This window comes from Pezoporus occidentalis, unplaced genomic scaffold (genome assembly GCF_034315485.1).
Source record: "Pezoporus occidentalis ecotype Australia unplaced genomic scaffold, CSIRO_AGI_Poc_V1 ctg142, whole genome shotgun sequence".
NCBI lineage: Eukaryota > Metazoa > Chordata > Aves > Psittaciformes > Psittacidae > Pezoporus > Pezoporus occidentalis.
The window spans coordinates 1,423,301-1,441,477 of record NW_026913230.1 but is presented as its reverse complement, the minus strand read 5'-3'; positions in this window follow the sequence as shown (position 1 = coordinate 1,441,477).

Genomic DNA, 18,177 nt, shown 5'->3' with positions numbered 1-18,177 from the left:
AGCTAGCATTAGGGATGAGTAACAATGCGTGCAAGGGCTCTAAAATGAGAGGGTGGCCCTGGATGGAGAGGGGATGGTCTTCAACCCTGCGCACAGGGGTGTCCTGCCAGGACAGCTCTCCTGGAGTCCGGATCTGGCACCAGATCCCTTTGCCGTGCTGCCCTGCTCCCACTAGATGTCAGGAAGAGGCTGAGTGCAGGCGAGAAGGAAGGCAGAGGCGAGGGGATGCGCAGCATCAGCCTCTACCAGAGCCTTGGCCATACTTTTCTCACCCCTAGCCCCAAAAGCAGCCCTGCTGGCCTCAGCCAGGCTGCCCAGAGCACAGAAGTGAAGCTGGGGACCCTTGTCACTTGAAACCACTTTGATTTACCCAATCACGCACAGGGTCTGTGCTGGGGAATCCTCTCTCCATTCAGGACAACAAGGTCTTGATTGGCTTTTTGGGACTGGAATAGGGGACTAGGGCAGCTGGGGGTGTCCCCCTCCTTATTGCTCTTCAGCCACCCTGCTGGGCATGGCCCTCAGTTCAAAGGTGGGAGAGGAAGCAACCCCTTGTCCCAGCACACAGCTGGAACAGAACAGCATCCCATGACCCCTTGTGAAGGCAGCCCCTTGGATGCTGGGATGAGCAGCTGGGGGCATTTGGGAAAGACCTGGCAACTTCCTCACCCCCAAGGGCTCCTGCTTCTCCTTGTCCTTCTTCATGAGCCTGCAGAGAGGCTGCATGTGGAGCAGGCTGGCACGGCTGTGGCTGGCAGCTATGGGCACCTGCAGCCTCCCTGCCCTAGACTTTGTTGCAGTGTGCACGGCAGCTTCACCCCAAATCAGCAGCCAGAGCTATGGGGAGATGAGTGCAACTCTGTATGGGCTTCTTGGTGGTACTCAAGACTTGAGGGGAGATGATCCACTCTAACCCACAGCATGGGATGTCCTGACCATGCTTTGTTTTCTGCTGCTTGGACTCATCTCCTCCCTGTATTTTTCCATCTGTTTGTGCACTCCTCCCATGTGCATCCCAACAACACTTAGTAATGACTTCTGGCCTTTATATAACATTCCTCATCAGAGCTTTCCAGATGGACATCTATATCCTTCTCTGGATTTTACAGGCTAGAACCAGGGGTGGCAAAAGGCAACAAGCTGCCCAGGATCACCCAACACTGTCTCTGATAGGCAGGGGACTGCTCTCCAAATGAGTCCTTCTTCCCACTGCATCCAGTCCCCACCTCTGTAGATGCTGGGATGTATCCTGCACATAGCTTTTACATCCCTGGAGAGGTGCAAACCAGCACTAGCACTGGCCCTGGTTCCATCGTCCAGAAACCTGACCTTTCCAACAGCATCATTTCCTCCCTTCCCATCCAGCATCTTACACACAAGACATTGGTGACAACTTCCCTCACCTAATAGTGTGGATAAGCAATCAGCTGAAGAGGCAAGTAACTAATACAGCAGGTGTCAGGCTGTGCCTCATCTTTCTTTAACAAATGGTACATTTTCAAACTAATTAGACCAGTCTGTATAGGAGGTAGTGGAAAATCAACGTAGGATTGTTTGAGCTCAGATCTTCTGCAGCAAAGCCAGGCTCAGATGGAAGAGGAACACAGTACATGTTAAGGTTAATGAAGGCGGGAAGAAAAAGGAGGAAACCAGCACCTGGTTTTTCCTATCCTTTAGCAATACCAGTTGGTGCAACGAAAGACGGATCGTATTGCTCCTGCTCTTTAAAGGAAAGTGATGAAGACAGATGTGCCATCGCTTCCAAGAAAACTCACCCATGGGATGTATTCAAAGCTGGCAAATGACAAGTGATGAAAAAAGTGACTCAAAGCCATTGCTGGAGCAGTTGGAGTGGGACCTGCTCATCCCCCTTGGGAGACAGAGTGTGGCCCCTTGTCTAAACCTGTGCCAACAGCCATGTCCATCCTGATTCTGTCCTTTCCTGCTTCCCTATTGAATTCTGATTTCACAAAACCGATTCAGATCAGGCAAGACTGATTAAACGTCAAGGAAATAGGGAACTTGTTAAAACCACGGAACTTATATAAATATGACATTATTAAAACAAAATGTGACTTTTAGCAAGGACAGCCCTCTCGGCTGTGCCGTGTTTACCTTCATTGTTTCCCTCCATTAATTACAGTCCGAGAGGAGACTTGTGCAAATTGAAATAAATGAATTGAATTTCTTTAGAGTTTTGTGTGGCTGGCTTATGGGGATTGCAATTAAGCCACTATGTTTGGTGTATTAAATTACATGGCATAGATCTGCTCTCCCCTTTTCAAGCACCCAGGAATGTGCAAAGGCAGCAGTCAGTGACAATTAGAAGGTAAACAGGCAGTGCAAGGAATGGTTGTTTAGCTCCTTGTGCCTCAAGAATTTCACTTCTTGCAAGTATTAAGGCTCATCCCTTAATAAATGCAGCCCCAGATCTGTGCAATGAAAGATAAAGTGGTGCTGGTGGAGTGGAGACCAGGGCACATCTCAGCTCTGCCCTGGCAATGGAAACAGTGACATGAGTGGGAGTTCAGTCCGATCCTCCAGGAAAATTAGGCTGCGTGACTCAGCAGCCTTGCGTGTGTTCTTCCTCGTTCCCACCAGCAGCTGCCCAGTACCACCCACGTTTGACACAGGGGAAGCAACTTCCAGATATATCGAGGTTCTGACGAGGTCTGTGAGAATGGGCAATGAAACAGAGAAACGCATCAGCCAATGGGGAGAGCAAGGGGATGCTCAACCCTGATTTGACACCAGAGAATCTACACCACAGTCTTTTTCCAGATAGGTATTTAAGAGGAAAATTGGCTTAACTGATGTTGTCCACGAGCCAGTCTGCTTGGGTCCTGTCCCAGATCAGCCAGGGGAGTGGTTTGGTTGCTCTGAGACCTTGTAGCCCCAGGGAGAAGCAAAGCCAAGCTTCAGGAGGGATTTCAGAACAAAGTAAGAGAAATGAGCAATTTCCTCCCTAAAGAAAAAGGCATTGGGGTGTGTGTGGGGGGGACGGGGACGACCATAAATCCATATTTTGGTCTGCAGAGGAGCCAGGCCCACCCAAGGTGACTCCTTGAGGATGATGCTGGCAAAGGTGCCAGGCAAGAGGTAATGAGGGTACACCAGAGCTGTGGGGATATACAGAGACCAGGGAAATTGCTCTTCAGAGACGTGGCCAGGATGTAAGGTGCTTGATTCTCTCTCTCCTGACTTGTAGCTCTTGTATGAAACCACAGGGGATTCAAAACGCACCTCCCATCACTTTCCTGCAGCTCCCTCTCCGTTCTCTGCTGCTCTGAGCCATCCTTGGTCCATCAGACTTGTTGCTGGCTCTGTGTTTGTGTTGCAAGTAAAAACTCATCTCTTGTGCCCAACCGGAGCAGATTCCCATAGGAAATCCCCCTTGCATTGCTGTGCAGAAAAGCCCTACACTATCCCCACCTCCTCCCACTGCACTGGAAGGGCAGAAGGACGACAGTCTCCTCCCTGGTTGTAAATACAGGCTGGACAGGGATGCTAGGGACAAACATCATCTTGCAGATGTGTTCTCCACAAGAGAACCTCTTCACCTGGCCGTTGCCTGCACCCAGATGATGTATGGAATGGCTGGGCTGCAATAGGATTTCTACCCAGAATATTGGCTAGATGATAAAGGAGTCTGTCTGCGGTGATAATTGCACCATAAATAGCTCTGGATTCGGCAGTGACAAGTGAGGCATTAGAAAACCTCACCCTCTGGATTCCTCCCACTTCCTTCCATCTTCCTGACTGCTAACAAGCTGGAAGAATAGCTCGTCAGTTTTTACCAGCCACAAGAGGTTTATAGTGCTCAGATACAGCTGTGCACCTTCCTCCCCATAAATCTCAATAGTGAAAAAGTAGAGAGAAGGGGAGAAAAAAAAACCAGCTAAATTGGGTGATTATTGAAAAGCAGCAGGTAGGGCTGTATCGTGGCATGGCTGTCCCTCTTCATTCTCTCTGCTGCAAGGACAGCACCATCCCACTCCCTCCTCCAGACTTCCTCTGCCTCTTCTGGGTGCTCTCAGGCACTTGGGGGTAACCATCCTCTTTACTGCACTGATGGAAACTGAAAACCTGCCACCTAGCCCCAAACACTGAAAAATGAGGAGCTCAGACTAGGGAGTGCTGTAAAAGTCAAGACTGGAAAGAAATGGAATTAATATGAATAGATTGGAAGCCCTCTCTGGCTTCTTGCTTTTGGAGCCTGCAGAAAACACGTGGACCCTTGTCCTTTCTTTCTGAAGAAAAGCTGGGAAATGGATCTCCCCTGGCACATTAACTGGCTCTTGAACTCCAGAAGATACCTTAAAACCAGGTGGTTTAACCGTAAAACTCCCCTACATTATCGGTTGCATCTGTTGTGCTCCAAATAGGTTGGAAAACATTTATATCAGAGAGACAAGATTTGTCTCCCTTTGTGTCTACCTCTTGGAAATGGCTTAAGCTGCCAACCAGCCACAGGGTCCCAGCCCCTTCACTAGTGCTCCTGGCTGCACATTCTGCAGGGCAGAAGTACTGCTGACGGTGCAGCTGGAATGTGTTTCTGCAGCAAGGGATGTAGGTGGTGGTGTTAGGCTGATGCAAACATCTGGCTTCAGCTGGCGTGTGCTGTCAGAGCTCTGTGGTGGTGGGACGGAAATCTGTGCTGGTGGGGTATCCTCCACTGCCGGTTCCCTCTGGTGCCTCTGGCCTCTTGTGGGCTCCTTTGGACCAGAGACCCATGGGGATCCTTCAGGGGCAATTTACCAGGCTCTCTCCATCACCACCCTGACATCACTCACTCACTCACACTGACATCATTATTGTTTTTCTAGGAAGTTGATTCTGTTAGGTGGGGTTTTTAGAGTTTTGACAGGCCCAGCAGTGAAGGAAGAAAATGGTTCTCCTTCCAGGACACTTCATAAAGCTTCAATAAATAACTGCAGAAGGAGGAAGTCAAGTCTTATTCTGAGATGAGAAAAGAGATGCTTAAAATCAATTTTTAAAGGCATTGAGTACAGCTGGGGGAAATCCATCATAGAATCACCTTAGAATGATTTGGGTTGGAAAATACCTTAAAGCTCATCCAGTTCCAACCCCTGCCATGGGCAGGGATACCTTCCACTAGAGCAGGTTGCTCCAAGCGCTGTCCAACATGGACTTGAACACTGCCAGGGATGGCACAGCAGCAGCTTCTCTGGGCAACCTGTGCCAGGGTCTTAACACTCTCAAAGTAAATAGTTTCATCCTAATATCTAACCTAAATCTACCTTTTTTTAGTTTAGAACAACTCCCTTTGTCTTATCATTACATGGCCTTGTAAGTATGAATCACTACATCCCCCATGCCCAAGTTGCAGCAGGACTCTTCAATATGGATGGACAGGCAGTGCTGGAGCTCATGCTGGCAAGCAAGAACTTCTCCCTGTGTGCATTGCAATGAAGGCTGCTAAGCAGGCACAAGCTTTTTAGTTCCCATACAAATCCATAAGCTCTCCCAAAACTTCCTCTTCTGCACACCCAACAAATCCAAAGGCCAAATATAGAGCACTATTTTTCTTCTCCCCCCTGTTTTTTTACCATGCTGGAGTGTTTGAAGCAAAACTATTTACCTCAGTTAAGCTTTGGATTTGCAAATTTAAAGCTTTCACAGTTCCAGGTGCACCCACAAAGATAAGGGAGCTAGGAGGTGCACTGCTGTACTGAAAAATAAATAAATAAAACTGAGATTAATTCTAAGCTACTTCTTAATACTCCATTACCTACTGGTATTACTATGCTGACCTCGCTTAAGCTGACAGAGGATAGCACAAACCCCTTAAAACAACGAAAGTAATGACCACTCTTCAGCTCTATGTTTTCCTCTTCATTTTCCTCTTTTTCTCTCCATGTCTCTGATATGTGTGGAGTAAGAGCAGTGATTTTGCAGCCTCGTGGGCAGGAGGACCCGTTAATGAGCATCACAGCAGAGGGAGGCAAGCTGGGGAGGTATAACAACCCTTTGAACATGTCAGAGACCCGCAGAGCTTGGGACCGGGAAGGGAATGACTGGGCCGAAGAGGGTGGTGCGTGCCCCTGCACCAGGCTCTTCCTAGTGCCAAAAGCTGTGGACCAGCCAGCATGACATAGGATGTGCTGAGCAATAGATCCCCTTTGGAGGCTGTTAGTGGGATTCTTGTTAGGCGATGCAAAACCTGACTTCATAAACACGTACCTACATACAGTTGGCTGGACACAGAGGGAGGAAAAGAAGACTGAAGAAACAGGCTGGGAGTGGAAGGATCTGTGCTGTGCATGACTCAGTGGAAAGAGGCAAGTCAGGGCTTTGTGGAAGGAGCTTTGGGAGAGAGAGGCCAGGGCCAAGATGAGATTAATCAAGTAGCAAGAGCTGCCCAGACATGGCTATTCTTGGCTATTCTATTAGGAGGTATATTACTGCTCATGGTTCCTCAAAACTAGCTCTGAGGCAATTAAGCAGGCTGTAATGAAGGGTTCTCTCTTTACTCAGCAGCTCTGTTTCATTCAGCAGGTCTAGCACAGGGGTGGATTTATGTAAGGATGGATGCCTTGGGTCTGAAGAAGTAGGACATCCTCATGGGAGCCGTGCTGGAACCCGCTCAGTAAAAACTGCTTCCCCTGAGCTCTGTGCCCTGTTTCTGACAGCCTTTTCCCTGGTAGCAGCTCTGCTTGTGCTAAATGAACAGGCGCGAGGCTGGACTCGGAAGTCCTGTCCATGAGAGGTGGGGAGCTGGCACACAGCATTGTGCCACTGGCATCCAGCATCATTGGCGATCACACATGGCTGGTACATCCAGAAGCCTACACTTGAGTGGTCACAGCAAATACATCTAATTCTTGGGTAAAAGATAAAACCAGGCCCACGTTATATCCTGTAGCTGCAACAAATGAAATCTGTGCTTTGAAGCTGAAATAAGCTGTCAATGTTTGTCTGTCCCTGGGTGTTAAAGCTTTATGAAAATGCTAGCAGGATTTTTGTCCAGGTCAGGAAAAAACATCCATTCTGAATGGATGTTCTGAAATCTTGAAAGTTATTAGTTTTCCTGTCTTTATTTTTGAAAGTCATTTGCTGCGTTTTATTTTGCCAGCTTTCTCTCCCTCCAAAGCTCAATACCACCCACAGCATTGGGTACTGCTGAGCTCTGGCTCTCAGTCAAATCCTCCTGCCTTCAGGGAGATGGGAACTAATCAATGAGGAATATTAAACAATATGAAAGCTGCAATGATTTAACATTTCCCACAAAGGTCAGAGTCCCCTGGCAGCTCCATGATAACACTGAGCTCAAGGTGGCACAGGGAGACGACACGTCTCACAGATAAACTTTCATTCCTCTGTTTTCTACAGGAGGTGCTTAGTTGTGTGATGGAAAAGATCCTGCTGCTGAGCAGGCTCAGGCTGGCTGGGCTTCTGGGCTTGTGCTAGACTGAGTTTAGACTTCCCAGGTGCTCACAGTGACCTGGGCTGTCTCAGCCCTGGTTTTGCCCTGGGAGTCTCCAAGGTTTTGCTGGGAATGGGGTGATGCACTCAGGTTGCCCCAGAGATGCTCAGCAAAGCTTACACTGAGATCTCGGAATCCTTCAATTACAACTCATTTACTCAAGAGCTGGGGGCTCTACTGGATCCCTGATTGTAGTTTTAAACCCAGATTCAACCCTAGGTTCAGGTCATGATTTGTCATCTTACCTCCCTTTCCAAAGATGAGTGGTGCTGGGATCCAGGAAAGGCTTCTCTTGTGACTCGTTGTTCAAGGGAGTTGCAAGATACAGCGCAGCTCATGGGAGCAGATGCACCTATTTACCATACAAAATTAATAGAAAAATAAACCCTGAAGCGTACCCACATCTCTGTATTTTTCTCTGTGCAGGTCCTTCTGTTTCTGTGGCAGCAATGAGGATTTTAAATAATCCCCAGGTGGAGGTTAAATTTCTGCTTTGTCATTTATTTTTCTGAGCTATTTTAACAAGTTACTTCCCACTGGGCCCGGGACTTCTGTGTGAGAATGATGACACTTAACTTTCGTTTCTACAGCTATTCATATGAAGTGTCTGATAATGCTTTAGCACCAGTGTCAGCTGAGAGACTTCCCTAAGTGAGACCAGTAATCAGCTGAGCCTTGTTTCTGTTCTAATAGCAAACCTGCTTAAAATCTAGCTCTTATTGAGCATCACTGGCAGGGCTGAAAAGAGGCAGACACAATAGTTCAATCCAGCCAGACTGCTCAAGACTCTTCTGCATGTAAGTCTGAACAAAGGTTATAAAAACACCAGAGCAATTAGCATTAGCGAGTGAAAGGGAGGAGCAGAAAGGACCTTGAATGACACCAAGCTGCAGCAACTGAATTGAAACCCAAAGAGCAGGAAGTTTTGGAGATTGCTGTGAGCCATTGCGTTTTGCATTCACACTGTTTTCTCGAGGGCATGGTTAGCTGACGGTAGGTGGTCCCCATCAAGTTTCTTGACAAGCAATTTGTTGTTAGAAAGGCTGAAAATCAGCAGGTGCTAATTCCATCACAACGCCCCTCCTTTCCCATCCCAAATCCTCCCGTCGTCTTCATTCGCTCCTCTTAATAAGATTTTGTGCGTTGCTACCGCACCTGGTTGCACATCATGGTCATGAATTTAATGTGAAAAGTTAAATGGAAACAGGATTTAAAAAAAAAAAGAAAAAATCTTAATAATTCTAAAACACTTGAAAGCATTCTCCCTCCTCCACTTTGTTTGCAGACTCTTCATCCTGCCTGTCTTGCACATCCAGCTATAGCAGTCATTTCTCGGAGGTAGTTTAACTCATTCCAGCCAAAAAGGAACATTGACTTCTACAATAAAAGTGGCAGGAGAAAACAGGAAGCTTTTGCCTTTACTCACTGGGAATGGGAGAAGGAGTGAAAAGGAGACTTCATTAATCTGTATTCAAAATGTCAGGTGAAATTTTGTCTCCTTATAAATTCTTTGACTTCAGAAAAAGACAAAACCACACAAGTAACTGTTTTTACCTGAACAGAATTTGGCTGTCTATCTGCACTCCTCAGTGATGTACTTCTGTGCTGTTGGAATGTGTGATCTTTCATTCCAAGGGCTTTCAGGATCACCAGAGATGTTTGATTTTCCATTTCAATTGGAGCAATAACAGTTTGGGTGGATGAAGGCATCAGGAGCATCATTTGCTTGGGACCAGAGTTTAAAGTATATGTTAGGTCAGCATTGAGGGATATAGAGTTTTTATGGGGGGCTCAGATCCTCCTTAGTGCAGCTCAACAACAGTTACTGAAATATTGTGCATTGGTGGAAACATCTGTCATCAGACCATCACAGTCTGTGAAGGCAACTGAAGCTGTCTGACCCACTGACCTCCCATGGGAATGGTTGTTTCTGAACACAGCTCACTTCTTCAGTTGCACAGTGAGGAATATCTTGCTGTCAGGAGAGGAGAGATTAGGAAAAATCACAATTAGGTGATGCCCACAATTAGCAGGCATTAAGGAAAATCCAGATCTGCCTTTGGGCTGCACGAGTAAACAGGGATGCTGCTCAGGGATGCTGCTTAGTGGATGCGGGGATCTCATTTTCAGTGCAGCAGAAGGAGCACTGTGTGTGCTCACAACTGACCACAGCACCCTGCAGAGCCTGCCCAGCTCTCCTGCAGCACAAAGGACACCGATAGTTTGGTTTTCGGGTAACTGTACTTAAAAACTTCCTAAGACAAGCAGAAAGAGCTTCAAACTTGCTGTAAGAATCTAAGTGATTGACAGGAAGTCAAAGTTTTGGCTGGCAGGAGGAACAGCTCTGCTTGAAGGTGCCTGGTGCCTGCTGCCAGCCCAGAACTGCAAGAAGTGGGTACAGCATCCCCACGAGGTGCTCTGGCATCAGATCTCACCCAGCCACCAGCACACGGCCACTGCCACCACAGCGGAGCCATGGGCTGGCTTGCAGGAAAGGAAAGCAAGGAGCTGGTTTAGCTGCTGAAAGGAACAGCGCAGCAACATCGCTGGTTGACTTCCTAATTCATCTGAAATCTCAGCGGGCTGACACCTTTTAATTTGCTGTTTGTTGCTGCTCTCCTACACGTCCAGCTGATTGCTCGGTCGGTGCCTGCAGATCAATCTCACAGAAACAGGCTTATTTTTCTTCTGGTCTCAAGGAGGCTGGTTTTCCAAACATCTGCGCTTACCTGCTGAGCTGAGCAAGATTGCTCTCGCTCGTCCATGCTGCTCTCGCATGCTGCCAGGTACAGCCCAAGCCTTGGGTAGAGCTGGAACAAAGACCTGACTCTGCCCCAGTAGCTGGGTCTTTATATGTGTAATGGTACTGGTGGGAGGGAGGCAAGGGAGACACACACAGAAAAAAAGCCATAGAGCCATTTTCAGTGTCATAGACTCACAGACTGGTTTGGGTTGGAAAGGACCTTAAGATCATCTAGTTCTAATCTCCCTGCCATGGGCATGACACCTCCCACTAGACCAGGTTGCTCAGGTTTTATAGCTGTATTAAACTGAGTTTGGCTGGCCAAGCAGTGGTGGGGAGAGGGACACAGGGTGGGCTTGCACAGAGCAGCCATGGAAGGACACATTGCAGCCCAGCACTGCACAGATGGGGCTATACCACCTCTTACCTCAGGAGAACTTTTGTCACCTCCACATTTAAAGACCTGCAAAATCCACTTCTCTGGGACTATTTGCATATTTCAGTCTGCACACGTCTTGTGAAAGGAGCTCATCTGCTGTATGCCAGCTCTGCCACTCTTCCTCTCACTGAGTGCAAACACATTGTCCTTCTCTTTTCTACTGCTCAAAGCTTCATATGGGACTACTGGAGCACCTGTACCACCCTACTCTGGGAAGAGGAGCTGCTCCAGCTGTATCCATTTGTGAGGCTTATTGGCACCTTTGTAGGGTACAGGATGAATTTTACATGTAAGATATCATATGGCTTTCATGGGAGCAGCCTTCAAGAGGAAGCAAGTGACCTGCTGCAGCCCAGCGCCTTCCAGATATGGGCTCAAATGCTTCCTGGGGTGGAGGGAGGGGGGCAGGAAGCAATCCTTCCTTTTCTTAGGGTCCACGCTAATTTGTATTATTCATGCTTTGCTTAAGAAGGGCTAGGGAAGAAATATCTTAGAAACCCAAGAAGTCATCCTCATAAAGGAAGAGCATTTAATTTAGTACTTCTATAAAAAACCAAACCACTATTTCCTCAACACCAGAATTTGCTGAAAGCACTCCAAGTTCTGTTTTGCGAGCGCAATGGAACAAAATAATTGTGCAATTAGTAATGCAGCTCACAGTTTGTGAAACGAAAGATTTCTTGCTTTCGACAAGTACAAAATGTAACATTTGGCTTCCCTGTGGTGGTCCTTCCCCCTCCTCCCTATTTCAAGTGCATTGCAGTACGTAGTTAATAAAGATAATAATAAATATCCTCCAGAAAGCAGGAGGAGAGAGATGTGAATGGCACAGGCACAACGCGGAGAGCTTGGGATTGCCAAAGCAGACCAGAAGCTTCCAAATCTTAATTATAGCTCTCTGAGGAGGAGCTGTGCCCTCTCCAGCCCTTTCCAAGGCGCCGCTCCCAGGCACTGTGAAAGCGGGGCCGTTTGCCCAGTGTTGACCAGCAGATCCAAGCTGGGATGAAGCCCAGCACAAGGCTTGTGCATGCAGCCATGAGCCCTGATTACATGAGAGGGTTGCTGTTAATTCAGTAACTGGAGCGATGTTTCTGAGCTCCAGCGTTCCCATGTGCAGTGCTTCACAAGCCCATGCATGTTAACAAATGTCCCCTCGGTGCTGGCCTGGCCTATGGAAAAGGCTCTGCTGTAGCTTGCCTGGCTTGTATCTGGTGAGACAAACAGAGCTGTTGCCTGGGCAATAGCATCCTCCTGCCCTGCTAGGTACTGCTGGATAAACAGCTTTCCCCTTCTGGCAGCACCTTGTGCCTGCTGCTCTGATGGGAAGTGCTACCAAACCCTTTTATAAAGTGATCATCCCCCCCGCAGAGTACCTCTCCCTCCTGGCTGCTCAGTCACAGTGGGCTGGGAGGAATGGGACAGCTGTGAGCATCACAGTGTGGAGCAAGTGGACATTTGGGATGGGGAAGCATCACCAGGCAGAGCTCTGCCATGATGGGAGCACCCTGTTGCTGCTCAAGCCCTGGCAGACCGATGAGGTTTCGGTGTGGGCTGGAGGAGCATTGTACAGGAGGACATGGCAGGGAGAGAGCTGAGGATGAGCTACACCAAGACGGAGAGGTGCAAACCCCCATGCAGTATCCGTGCCAAGGGATTTGTTCCCACCTGTGATGTGGGGGAAGAAGATCCAAGCAAAGGGCCTGTTGGGCTCAGCTCTCAGTCACCCCCGGTGTAGCCTTAGAAATGCATCATTGACCTTTAGCTGCAAATCAGCACTGTGAAGGCAAGTTGACTTAATTATGCATATTTAACTTGCTTTCTATACCTCACCATAGCCAGCCCAGCTGTGAGAAGGAGGGATTTAACTATGGAGCTGCATCTCTGCCTTGTGGGTTCCAGGGGCACCCTTCTCCCCTCTCCCCTGCACACTCCACTGAGGCTTGCAGCTCCGTCGGCTGTTTCCATGGCACATCAGCAGCATTTCAGAGGCAGGGCAGGGAGAGCAACCTGGCAGGAATGGAAGCAGGGGCTTTTTTGGTGCATGCTAATGAGATGGTGCCTGGCAGAGAATGGAGCCGGCAGGGGTGGGCACACAGGAGCTGAGAGCGGCTTATCGCTCCTCCACAGAAAGGGGCTCTCACAGAGACGGTGGATGCTAAATAAATAAATAAGACAGACATCAAACACCTCAGCTTCCCATGGTCTATGGCCCCTGTGCCTGCCCGGGGCTCCCAGCAGTGTTTTCCCCCAGCAGCTCATTAGCAGAGCGGCTGCTCTGACGCAGGGTGCTGCAGGCAGGCAGCAGCGCACAGTGACTGGGGATGCTGAGATTGCTTCTTGCCCCAAACTAAATTGCCTTGGAAATTAAACACTGCTGTAGTCACAGAACTGGAGTCCTGGGGCTGGAGGAAGGCCTGTTGGTGTGATAAGGAAAGGCTTGTGCTGAGAGAGGGCTGGAGAAGACCACTCATCTAAGTCTCAAGCCTAAGGCAATACAGCACAGGACATGGTACAAATGGTGCCAAATGTCTTCTCATGTCTGCTAACTGACAAGTAATGGCTGAAGTCACAAAGCCAAAACAAAAGCTCTCCCTAAACCAGTATTTTTTGGCACAGGAAGGACCCAAGCCATCCAGTGACAGCCACCAAGCAGGCAGAGATCCTCCTGGCATGGTCCTCCTTGGGTGAGCTGCTGCTTCAAGACAGCATTTGCTGGGGAATCCTGAAAAATGGGGGCACAAATGGAAGTGAGAGGCTGGGGTTAGATGGGGTTAGCAGACACAAGGTGGCTAGGAGAGAAGTAGAGACTCTATGCTTTTTCCAATTGCTCTGCATCATTTTGGGTTCTTCAGCCTGACCAGAACAAGTTCCTTGTATCCTTCCACCTGCTACATTGCCCATTTTCACCTTGCAGCTCCCCTCACCTGGCTTTTGTACTGGGCAAAAACTAAGGTGCACCACAGTCTCCTGTCTCAGTCTTCTAGCAAACTTTTGTTGGCTCCACAAACTGTGTTTCAGGCCTGATGTGAAGCTTCACTGCCATCCAATCAAACCAATAGTCCCTGGTTGGCTATTCCTTTCCTGGAAAAGCCACTTCCAGTGGTGTTATCACTTCAGCAGAGGAGGAACCTTACGAGCCACCTGAGGATGCTTATGTTAATGAGTTCCAGTCCATCATCGTGGCTTATGTTCCACCTGCCTGTACACAAAATCAGTGATTTCCTTTGTAAGATCTCCTTCATTCACCATCTCTTGCCATTTTTGAAGGCCCAGATAATAAAGGAATGGGATGAAAAGGGAAAGAAAGAGTTTAGTCCCATATAAAGAGAGATCAGCATCACCTAGATTCTGATAAACATAAGAACAACAGAGATACTTTTTGCCTTTCTTCCAACAGATTAGTGCTGCTTCATGCACTTTTGAGATGAGCCATAAAGGAGTGGGAGTGAAGATCATCTCTGTTGTACCTGACCAGGAATATCAGGTGACTGAGAGCTCAGAAAACCTGTTTAAGGTTTCAGAAGGAGGTAAGAAGGACCAAGATTCCTTGAAAGGTTCCCATCTGATTACAGGGAAGTTGAACACCTGGTTAGTACTTTCCCACTGACCAAGCTTCAGCAATGATCAAATCCACCTGTATCCCTCATCCAGAGAAAATCCCAAACCCTTTCTTCTCAAAGGCAGCACCAGGAGCAGTTGTCCCTCAGATGGTTGTCATCAGTGGATGGTGAAAAGGTTGAATTCATCCTGATGCCAGATTTCTCTCTAAGATGGTTTACCAGAAGATCTACAGAGGAGCAGCCAACCTGGTCCATGGCTTTGCTTGGTACCCACCTGCTTGCTGTTCTCAATAACATTTTGCCTTTTGAAATCAGCAACAACAAAAATCATCATAGAACTGTACTTAGAACGTAAATATTATTCTCCAAGTGTCTCTGTGAAATGATGCATCCCCAGTGCTGCCTGGACCCTTTTCCATCCCACCTCCCTTTCCATACCTTCCCCTCCAGAGCAAGCTGGGTTTATCAGTCTCCTAATGATGCTCATTCTGTCCTTGGTTTCTGGAAGTAGAGTGAAAACTGGAGAGCCACCTCTTGTCTTTCAGTCTCTTTTAAGTCTTGATGCTCCTATTTCTTTCCTTCTGCTACCTTCTCTCCTACCCCTACATGCTACCATCCTTTGATGAGCCGCACTTATTAAAGACTGAAGGGGATTTGCCACATGTCGCTTGCAAAGGTCCGGGGGCAGAAAACTTTAATAGCCAGATTTTTCACATAGGGTGTTAGAATTTATTAACGTCAGTTTCTCTGATTTTCCTTTAATGAGATGACAACTGTGCCTATGAGATAACGTTAGGTTCTATTGGTGGGAAACTCACAGAGAGGGTTTAAATAATCAGAGGGAGAAACAAGCAAAAGGAAACACAAACCTGTGCTAGATCTCATGTCTTAAGGATTTACTTCACAGCTTAGAGGTAAGAAACTGGGGTCATTCTTCAAACAGTGCAGCACAGCCAGGGATGTTCTTTTTAAAGGACTTTCCTTGGGAAATGGAGCAGGAGGGAGGCTTTTGAGGTTGCTTGATTTTCAAGACACTTTTAACATTTTGGCCACTGTTTCTTCAGGAGCATGGTTACCCCTGTGAAAACAAAGAGAGGATGAACAACGACTTGGGGTTCACCCGGTACCCAAGGAGATGCCTTGAACACAACTGCTTGTGCTCTACTTTACCGAGGTGGGGGGGAGCTGCTCATCATGCTCCAGCAGCCCCTGCCAGCACTGGGGCATCAAAGAGAGCAGAGGGGCTAAACCCCGTGTTTGTGAGTCCTTGCAGCACAAGTCAGTGTCCCCCTGAGCACATAACCCCACTGACAGTGCACAACCAGCTGGAAGCAGGACCACACTAGTCCAAGTGAAAAGAAAACCCCTTCTCAGTCAGGATACCCTGAAAGCATTGAAGCTGTTGGGAAACAAAAAGAAGCCTGAACTTTTTCCCTTGGCCACCCCGGGTGCTCTCCTTCTTCAGCTTCATTTCCCCCCTCCTTCTTTCACTTGGTGCTACCTTCACACTGGATTTTGTTGCCCTACTTTTGTCCAGCCTTCTCCTAGAGATAAGATAAACGCTATATTCAATTAACAAGACTTGATTGCTGAAAGCAATAGGAGGCAGTTCATTTAGAGCCAGCAAATTAATTGAAACCTAAATGTACATAGTCAGTGTGTTGCTGGGAGAACAATTATCCCAATCATTTGGCCCTTGCCACGTAAGGCAGCGTCTGCAGCACCACAGCTGGGCTATGCAAGTAGGAGAAGCTCTCCTTGCTGTCATCTTTCATGAAGTCCCTCTCTCAGCTACTTTTAGCCCACTTTTACCTTGCAAGAGAAAGCTTTGCATGATTGTAACTGTAAATTAGAGCTGGAAGATGTGTCCTGGGACTTTGGCATTGATGGGACCCAAAGCTGGTTTCTAAACAAGTGGTCAGACATGATGAGACCTTCCTCCACCTTCTGGAAGCCTTTTGCTGCATGTGAAAACAGGATCTGTGCAATACCAACCATCTGGATCCCCTACCTTTTGCAGTGCTTACCAGTTTGAGTACGCATGGTGGGATATGGGCCTTGGGAATTCATTTTTCCTTAAAATATGTTTACACATGACAAATAGCAGAGGGGGACACAGCAAAGCAATCAGCCAGTGGAAGAAGTATCCCATCATAAGATCTTCCACGGCTTTTAAGGCCCTGCTGTTGCCCAGCCGTCCCTGCCAAGGAAGCCACTGTGGCTTCTGCACCACCCAGTCCCTTATCCCCTCAGGTGATGGGAGGCGACAAGCCCAGCTCACACATCTGCTTATTCTCATAGTGTCAGGGAAAAAAACTAGGATATTTTCTTTCCTAAAATAGGTAGAAATGAGGGAACCTCAGGAATTGTCCAAGTACTTACCTGAGCCATGGAGGAGCATCCAGGTCTCCAAAACCTTCCAGGGTGATGTGTGATTTGGGCATCTAGTCTCCTTCATCACTGGTGGAAAAGGACCACTCAGGGCTTCATGGTGAGGGGTGCATTTGGGATGTGCAGCACCTGGACCCTGGATGAGGCGGATCCAAGCAGCAAGGAGGCACCACCTCACTTGATGGGGTCATTTCCCACCTCACTGCCAGCATCCTACATCTCTTCAGAAACATCTCACTAAAACCCTACTGCTCCACAATTTACGCATCAGGGCACTGTAGGAAACAACCCACTCTTTACCACACAATACAATGCAAAGCAAGAAACAGCAATTATAAGCCAGCCTCTGCTGGAAAGATGACAAACCCACCAAAAAAATCCCACCATGTTTTCGCTGCTGCACCTCTCTGCCTCCAATCCAACTGGCACAAAGACACTGCTTTTTTGTTCCTTCACAAATGATGCTTTTAAGCCTTCCCTCCCTGCCAAGCGTAGGAGCAGCCCCACGTGTCAGCTCGGTAGTATTTCCGAGGCTGGCTGCTCTCAGCCCTGCGCCTCTGAAGCCAGCAAACCTGGTGCTCGTACGGGTTTTCTCTCACCTTCGAGAGATGCTGACAGCGGGGGCCGGAGTGGTGCCCCACTTACATAGCTGGCACCTCCGAAGGGAGCCAGCACGTTCACAGGGAGCAGCCAGAGCTTATTAAATCAGAACAGGAACACCTACAGAGTTCCGCTCCCTCAGTGCGGTGCTCGCAGCCTTGCTGTGTCTTGTAAACTGCTGCCTGGGGATGAGCTCCATCACAGCTCCTTGCAAAGTACTTGTTATGCACCAGCACCTGTGTTAGCATCCTCCCCTCTCTCGTTTTCTCCTGTCTACCAGCTGTGTCCTTGGCCCTGTCTCCACCTCACATTCCTCCCTGCTTAAATTTCAGGACAGATTTACCAGGCAGTTGAAAAACTTTTTTGGACACAATCTGGGGCTCTCCCAGGGAGGAGAGATCCTTCTTGCCTTTAACAAGTCCGTGGCCTAGTAATTGCACAGAAGACATCTCATAGATGGAGGCTGGTTAGGTGACAGTGGCCACCACACTGCTGGTGGGCAGGGACATAAATGGGGCTGTAAAGGATTTCCTGCACCACTGAATTTCCAGCTATCCCAGTTTCAGATCGGCTTTATTAAAGGCAGCTGACCAGGATTGTGCATAATATTTTTGGTATTATAGCATCATAGAATGGTTTGGATCGGAAAGGACCTTAAGATCATTCAGTTCCAACCCCCCTGCCATGAGGGGGAAGATGCCTCACACTAGGCCATGTCACCCAAGGCTCTGTCCAACCTGGCCTTGAACACAGCCAATATCATGAAAGGCTTCTCTCAGCTGGAACTCTCTTGCTGTGACCCTCAAATGTGTTTTCTTCCCCTCACGCCCCTTTTCTTAAGGGCTGCAGCATGCTGTCCCATTGCTAGCAAAGGTAATCAGCAAGTGTACCCAGCCCTTCATTTGTTCTTCCCAGAAGCAGGTGGTCTTGCAGTCAGCCCCTCAATCATGGTGTTGAGCACCACCTTTCATCTTGTCTTTCTATCCTCCAAATTTGA